We start from the raw sequence: 8,688 nt of genomic DNA, 5'->3' as shown, positions 1-8,688 counted from the left end.
CAATATTTGGTTGCCGAAGAAAATTATCAGCGACCAAATCTGTTGTCGCTAATTTCAACACCGACCAAATAGTTGGTCGTGGAAGGTTTGTCTTCCGCTACCAAAAAAAAATGGTCACTGAATGTCTATCTTCCCCCACCAATAGTTTGGTCGCAGAATGTATTTGAATGCATGGCAACAAACATTTTTTAGTGGCAGAAAGTATTAACCTGTATTTAATTAACAATTCAAATATAAGCTTAATATTTATTTTGGGCTCGTTCCAAATTCTGTACAACCAACACAGCCTATCCCAATATCCATATTGCACAATACATTTTCTCATCCAAATAGAAGTATACATAATGTTGGAGAATCCATAATCATTCATTATAAATATCATCATCTATAAGTCTAAAGTCAAGCATACCTATTAACCATACATCACAATGTTTCATCCATACCATATGTTAAGGTGATAATCATCACCAAACACATTAAAATATAAATTAAAAATTCCAAAAATATCTGATCTTGCTATTCATCCAAGTGCCTGCCTATACATCTCCTCTGATGTTATTGCACACCGGATTGGAAAGATTCTTCTCGCAAGCTCAACATCTTTGACTGTCCATGCAAAGGTAACAACAGAATTAAATGTATATAACCTTACAAAAGTAGAAACTGATTTAAATAATTATTGAGATTTTAGATACCTACATGTTTCACGGCGCAAATAGGATCAATTCATTCTTTGTTCTTCTTGGTATGAGTTTTCTTATAGAATTCTGAAAATTCAAGATTTTCAGAACTATTAAACTCCAGCTGTAAAGTGTAATTTAGATTAGCATATAGCCACTACAAAATAAGAAAACTAGAATAACTGTCAGATCTACTTGCATAAAAGGATTCCAAAAATATACTTGCAGCAAACTAGAATAAAAAATCTACTTGCAGCAAATTGTCTATCTTACAATAGCCAAAACTATCCCATAGACTGTTTCACAGGCAGTTCACTAAAAATATAACCAGTACATACTCAAAAAACATATTACCGGTATAGTCATTGTTGTAACAAATGACCGAGATCCTGAACAATGATTGTACTCAAACCCAGCTGAGCCTTCTCCAAGTCTGATGGCTATAACCACAAAGACAAAATAAACAGAACAACATCATCTTTACATGAAAACCCAGTATAACTTATAGCAGATATAAACTACTCAATCAGGTGACAAAAATCCAACCTTTAAGTCTTTAATGAACCTATCAAAGTGCAACCTGACACCATGAAGGAGCTCGAGAACAAACTCATTGCTCTGGCAAGGAATCTTGGTCACTTCCTGAGACCCAAACTTGGGCTCTGCAACGCCGAGGCTGAAACTTAGCCTTCTTCCCCTCTTTGGTTTCAGAAGGTTGATTTCCAAGAAGTTCCTCAACGCATCGGTCATGAGCCCTAGAAGCCCGCAACAAAATCGAATAAATTTAACTTCGAACCCCAAATGGGCAGCAGATGGGGGGGAAGGTAGGGTTCGGAGCTCACCTTCGGAGATGGCGCTGCATTGGTTCAGGCATCGAGGGCGGAGGAGAAAGGGTGGAAGGCGACGAGCTTGACCACCTTGCCAAAGCGCGTGAGGTCGAGGACCGAGTTCCGGATGGCCTCGGTGTTCTGGCCGATCTCGTCGAGGCCGTACGCGTGGAAGAGGGTGTAGCCGGAGGCGGATTCAAAGAGGAGGTAGAGCGCCATCGCCCGACGGAGCGAGGCTTTGACGAGGAGAAGGTTGGAATTCTAGGGTTTCTCCTCCCTCTCCCCTCTGGTTTTCAGCTAGGGTTTTGGAGGCGCGAGGAAGGAGAAGTGGAGGTAGGGTTTTGAGGAGAAAGGGAAAGGGAGCTAGGTTTTTACGGGCCTCAGTTCTCCTCCCAGTTTCCCGCCAGGAATCTTTAACTCGATCAAGAAGGGGGGTTGGGGGGGAGGGAGGGGGTTGGGGGGGAGGGCGGGGGTTGGGGGGGGGGGGGGCGCGGGTTGAGGGGCGGCTGCAGGGTTTGGGGGAGGGGGTGGGTGGGTGGGGGGGGGTGGTGGAGCGGCTCGTGAAACCGCTTCGTCGTGCAGGGGGTTTGGGATTTTTGTCGAAAATCGGAAAGGAAAGGCCAGCGGGTGTCCCACACAAGCACGTGGCGTCCACCAACACTAACCCTAGCACCCCACCCCACCCCACCCCTTCTTTTTTTTCTTCTTCTTTTTACCTATTTTTCTTTATGGCAGTTTGTCGTGTTCACATTTTTGCAAAGCAAAAAATGCATAGGCTTTTTCTAGACATAAGCATTCCATGGGCATTGATTCCGTTAAAATATAGGAATTATGATTAGAAACAATCTTGCTGTGTTTTGTGATTTGGGGGGGCATGGTGTTTTGTGATTTTGGGGGGGGGGGGGGGCGGGACACTTTGTTCCATTTTGAAATTCTCACTTTTTACTTTTTTTAATTTATAATTATTCAAAAATAATATTTTTAATATTTTTAGAATTAGAAATTAAATTTGGTGACGGAAATTTCTGTCAATAATCCGTCACTACCAAAAATAATTTTTTAAAAATTTATAAACACTTGGATTACAATTTGTGTGACGGCTGAATTTGTCACTGTCTGGTTGCAATTTTGGTTACCAGTTTTGTGACAGATACCCCGTCACTACGATGCAGACTAAGTTTTAGGGTCCATCCTACCCGCACATTCTGTGACCGGTCTGTCATTAATCTGTCACTAAGTTCATACTACGATGACTAAATTCCTATCTGTCACTACTCCGTCACAAATAGTGACTGATAACGGGCCGTCACTAGTTTTCCGTCACTATATGCTTGTTTTCTGGTAGTGTGTTAAACGGCACCGTTTGAAAATAAACAGTTCTTTTTTTTGAACTTAGAAATTAGCATCTTACAGGGGCTAGTACAACATCGTTCGGTTTTACGGGAACCTTCCACTACCAAAAGTTTGGTCACTAAAAAACTCAAACTTTCTGCCCAATTTTTTCATTGGAAAAAGGCGCTATTCGTAAAAGTTTTCCTGGACTAATTTTTTTTAGTCGCTGGAGGTGAACCTTTAAGGACCAAAATTTAGTCGCCAAAAGTTTTACCTCCAGCCCGCGCGAAATATTGGACTCTGCCAACTTGGTATTGCTTTTTCGCGACCAAATATGCATTTAGTCGGTGTATGACAATTATTCAGTAACTAACAAGAATGTTGGTCGCAGATAGCCTTATTTTCAGCGACCAAACTTTAGTCGCCAAACGTTTTACCTCCACCCCGCCAACTTGGTTTTGATTTTCCGCGACCAAATATGCATTTAGTCGGTGTAGGACAATCATTCAGTAACTAACAAGGATGTTGGTCGCAAATAGCTTATTTGCAGCGACCGCTATTCATTTAGTCGCCGAAAGTGGTCGCTGAAAGTGTATTTTCTTGTAGTGAAGAGGATGGTTTCCGGACCCAGACTCCCTCAACCTTATGGAAATCTATCCTGTGTAGAGTCCCCTCACCCATGCGATCTGTGTATCGCAGTGAGCGAGAGGGTTCCCCCTCAGGAATGGGGACCTCTAGCTCCCTAAAGATCAAGGTATAGAGCATGCCGTAGGGAAGAGTAAGCCTTGGTTTGTCTAGAGGCTCACATAGGTATTTTGTAAATGAGTTTTGGGAAGTTAATTGGAGTATCCTGAAGGATGTAGAACATAAGGGCTAGGTCCCTCTCAGATACAAAATCAAAACGGCCTGTCTTAGGGAAAAGGGTCCTAGAAATGATACTCAAGAGGAGCCGCATTTCAGCTGATAGCTGATTTGCAGACACCTCGTCTAGGGGGGACTGAGGTGGACTCCCTAGTATTGCCGTAAGGGCCTCAGTCCTATCTGCTGGGTGAGAGGAAAACACTCCTACTTGGAGAAGATGGAGGACTTGAGCAATGAAATCCTCCGAAATAAATAAAGGGACACCCGCTACGGTCCCCTGTATCCCACCATTACCCCTAGCTACTGTACCGTAGAATTCCCTAACTAACCCCGGGTAAGTAGGGAGATCAAGGGAACAAAACCTTTCTAGTCCTTGAGCCCTTAACCTATGCCCTAGGGTAAAGCCTTCCCGGGAGAGGAAGTCGAAGTTGACATATCTCCCAGTGGAGACCGCCTTCCCGGCGCACGGATGCGAGGGAACCGGCCTCGGCGGGGAAGAAACCGGAGGTTGTGGCCTCACGGGATCATTCCGAGCCTTTGACCGTCGCTCGGTACCGCTCGCGGGTTGGGGCCTTTTTCGGCTCGGGACAATAACTTTTCGAGGCATCCTAGACCTAGGGAGGAGGAAAGGACACGAGGGATGGAGGGAAACTCGACGGAAATGCCCTAATGGAGGTCGGAGACGAGGTCGGAGACGACTCTAGGTTTCTTGAACAGTGGCGGCGGTGAATAGAAGTGTCGATTGAACGCTTCGATTAGGGTTAAAACATCGGATTTCCGACCTCGAGTCGACTCCAGTAAGTCGCGAGTCGACTCGACCTCGAGTCGACTCCAAAATATGTGCGAGTCGACTCCCCCTATGCTGCCATCGACCTCGAGTCGACTCCTATCTATGTGCGAGTCGACTCCTCCATGAGCCGACTCTAAAATGTATCCGAGTCGACTCGAACTCTGGCACGCACCCAAAAATCATGTTATTTTCGTGCCAAACAAGGGATAATCAAAAAGTTTGTGATCTGAATTGATGATCATAGATGAGAAACTCTATATTTAACACAAGCTAATCATCACCAAAATCAATGAATTAGAAGAGAATATCACTAGGATGGATCAATCACTCCTAATCCTCTCCTAAGTACACAGAATCGCTCTTCACTCAAGGGTTTTGTGAAGATATCAGCTAATTGATCATCAATGCAAACAAATTGAAGTGTCACATCACCATTCAGTACATGATCTCTTATGAAGTGATGTCTTATCTCAATATGTTTAGTTTTTTAGTGCTGAATTGGATTTTTAGTTAGATTAATGGCACTTGTATTATCAAAATTAATGGAAATTTTATCTTGTTTAATGCCATAATCTTCAAGTTGTTGTTTAATCCACAAGATTTGAGCACAACAACTCCCGGCAGCAACATATTCGGCTTCAGCTGTAGATAATGCAACCGAGTTTTTGTTTCTTGCTAAACCATGAGATTAAATTTTCTCCTAAGAATTGACATGACCCGCTGGTGCTTTTTCTATCAAGTTTACAACCAGCAAAATCTGAATCTGTATACCCTATTAAGTTTAGGCTAGATTCTTTAGAATACCATAAACCTATATTTTTTGTTCCTATTAGGTATTTAAAAATTCTTTTAACTGCAATTAAATATGATTCCTTAGGATTAGATTGATATCTAGCACACATGCATACACTAAACATGATATCAGGTCTACTTGCAGTGAGATATAATAAAGATCCTATCATACCTCTATACTGTTGGGTTTCCCAGTGCCCTAGGGCGCAGCGGAAGATATGGGATTATAAAATTTTCTTATAAAACCCGTTATATGAAACCCTAATAAGCCAAGATCGCCTTAATAGTATAACCAAATAATGTAGAAAATATAATCTTGGTATAGAAGAATACCTATCACGCTATATCCAATATGTCTGAAGATGTCCTAAGGTGCCCAAATGTTCACCCTCCGATGTTGATCCACACAGGAATGGGTTCAAGACTCTAGCTCCACCAAAACTTGATTCTAATTATTCAATCCTTCCAAAGGATTTAATTGGCTGATTTTCCTTCACTTCCTTCTTCCTTTCTACCTCTAAAACATTCACTAGCATTTTTGTCCTAAAGAAGACCCTCTTGTCTTGGGTTAGGACAAAAGAGAGAGGCTTGTAAGAAAGAAGGGATAAGGAAGAGAGAAGGAGAGGCTTTTTCTTGGATGATCTTTAGAACCCCAAGGCACCTCCTTATTTATAAGAGATGGTGATGCAGGAGCACGAGCCCAAATCATAATGGATGTACGTCGAGTTTGGATTCTTGCTTGGGAGTGCCCGAAAACACATTGGGTTCGTAATTTCTAGCATTTAATTGGATTGAGTCTATTTTATTTTGGTCACATTGAGTCCTTTTATTTTGGGTTTATTTGAGTTCTTATTTTGGGTTTGCAATTTGCTGATTTATGTTTGCAATTGAATGCCAAGTGGCATCAAAAGAGTCCATGTTATGCAAGGATTGAGTCAAGTTATATTGGGTCATGTGTGGAGAATTTAGTTTAGTCGTATGAGTGAAATTGAGTCCTTATGTGAGAGGATTGAGTCCATGTGTTTAAGATTGAGTCCTTATAATTGAGTGCCATTAAGAAGGATTCCTAATGCCGTGAAGATCATCACTCATCACGTGGAGAAGTTCAACCATGAAGATCTCTCACATGTGGAAGAAATTCAGAGTTCAAATCCAGTTGAAATCCGTGACAGATTGAACACCATATGGTATTTTGAAGATTTTGGAAGCTACAGAAGTCTGATTAAGTTGATTCAAATTTTGTTGGAAAGTAGACATCCGTAGCTTTCCAATGACTATAAGAACATAAAATTTGGAGATCAGATGAAATTTGAGGAGTCTCCCGAACTTCATGCTGATGTTGGTACCCGAGAAGGAGTTCCACCTAGATTCCAACTCGTGGCATGCGGCTGAATTTCTTTTGATGGGTTTCAATCCACACGCCATAAGGAATGGATTCCTAGGTGTCTAGGCTTAGGTGTCAAGGCCTTTGATTGGTCAATTAGAAAATTTAAATTTTGAATTGAGTCCTCATGTAATTAGGAGTCCAATTTAAAATTCTGTGCCAACCTTTCTTTCTATATAAAGAAGGGTATGATGAATGAAGTTAGTTTTCTTTTGGATTTCGAAATTATGATTTGTCTGCGTGAAGAGAGGCTACTCCTCTTGCTGGTGCGATGCCAAAGAGGCTGAGGGAAGGTGGGACGCCTCCCCTTCACGCCATTTGAAATTGGGTTGGTTTTGGATGAGATTTCCCTAACAAACTCAAGTTTATCCTTATCCCTTCTTTTGTTCTCACGCCTCCACCTCTTGTGTGCACCCTCCTTGAGTGCCACATCAGCATTTCAGCACCTCCCTCACGCCCAAGACTCCTTTCCCACGTCCTCCTCTAAGTCCTATTGCCATTAGGACTCCACACAACCCAATTCAGCCAAAAAAATTGGTCTAGCCAATTTCAGCCCCCACAAAAATTGGTGCCTAATTTTGGTCCATTGGCTGACCCTCCTTGAACCCAATCTCACCAACCAGCAACCCATCTTCTTCCTCCTTCCTTCCACCACAAAGAACCCTAGCCTCCATTGCCATTGCTTTGAAAAAAAAAAAAGAGAAGAAAGATTCAGCCATCCTCAAGAAGAAAAAAATCTGCAGCCCACCCCGATTGCGTCAATTGGTATCAGAGCGAATCCTTGTCGCCATGAGTACCAGAAGTGGTCGCCCCTACAACAATGAACGACAACGTGCTGAGATGATGGCCGAGCTCATCCGGCAAGTGGCGGCCTTGAATCAGAAGGTGGAAGTTGTTTGGGATCGTCTCTTCCCCGAGCCAAACAATCTTGAAGATGAACATGCTGTCCCCGCGCAACCTGAAAATTCAGAAGTGCCATTTGGAGGAGACCCCGATGTTGAAGCATTCTCCCCCAGGGGTCTATCACCCCAAAGGCCACCTAGGGATCAGCGGATGCCCCCTCCAAACATTCCTCGTATGGGGAATAATTTCAGGAACCCCTATGTTCATCAAAATCAGCGGGAGCGCCATGATCTCGATGATGTCATGAAGCGGGTTCGTGTAGAAGTTGCTGATTACAGCGGAAGCATGGACCCAACCTACTTCCAGGATTGGTTGATGTCTCTCAAAGACTACTTCGAATGGTTCAGCATGCCCAATGAAACCAAGGTGCGATTCGTGAAGATGAAGCTCAAGGGCCAAGCACGCATATGGTGGCATAGTGTTGAAGAGAAGCTTCATCGACTCCGACAGCCCCCTATCAATGATTGGGAGGAGATGAAACTTCGTTTGAAGGAAAAGTATCTTCCCCTTGATTATGAGGAGACACTCTTTGAAGAACTTCTGAAACTTCGTCAAGGAAGCTCTTCCGTAGAGGAGTATACGGCACGATTCCATGAGTTGATGATCCGCAGCAACCTCACGGAGACGGATCAACAGTCCCTAACTCGGTACCGATCCGGGCTGAGGGATGACATCAAGAGGGAGCTAATGACAACGCGCATCTTCAGCCTAGAGGAGGCATACCAACTCGCCATTCGAGTTGAATCGCAGCTACGACAAAGACGGCCTGCGCAAGCACCAGTTGTACGACGATTTCCCGAGCGCAGCACCAACCGAGGAGTTCCATTTCCTCGAGGTAACGCCCCTGCTTTCAGATCTGAAACCTCTGTAAATAGAAGCACATATCAGGAAAGGGGTGCTCCAAGGGCTAATGAAAAGGGTAAAGGTCCTATGCCACAATCCACACCGCAAGGGAAGAATCCTGTTGAATGCTACAAGTGCGGCGGGCGAGGCCATTTCGCCGTTGTTTGTCCTACCCGAGACCAACGATTTGCATTGGTATGCGAGGAGGATGAGATCATAGGACCCTCTGAAGTCACTCCTCCCTCTCAGCCCGCTGATGAAGAGGGAAATGAAGGA

General features: G+C 43.6%; 1 long non-coding RNA gene across 1 annotated transcript; it reads right to left on the bottom strand.

The window, feature by feature from the left end:
- Positions 1–558: 558 nt before the first annotated feature.
- Positions 559–1,377, bottom strand: LOC120108525. Its single transcript, XR_005509839.1, has 4 exons — positions 1,227–1,377; positions 1,035–1,120; positions 700–804; positions 559–606 (listed from the first exon to the last, which is right to left on the bottom strand). It is a non-coding gene; the product is annotated as an uncharacterized LOC120108525 (long non-coding RNA).
- Between the last annotated feature and the right edge of the window lie 7,311 nt (positions 1,378–8,688).

The sequence above is a fragment of the Phoenix dactylifera genome, unplaced genomic scaffold, assembly GCF_009389715.1.
Source record: "Phoenix dactylifera cultivar Barhee BC4 unplaced genomic scaffold, palm_55x_up_171113_PBpolish2nd_filt_p 001378F, whole genome shotgun sequence".
Lineage (NCBI taxonomy): Eukaryota > Viridiplantae > Streptophyta > Magnoliopsida > Arecales > Arecaceae > Phoenix > Phoenix dactylifera.
Note: the sequence above shows the minus strand (reverse complement) of the source record. Positions and strands in the feature narration are given on the sequence as shown.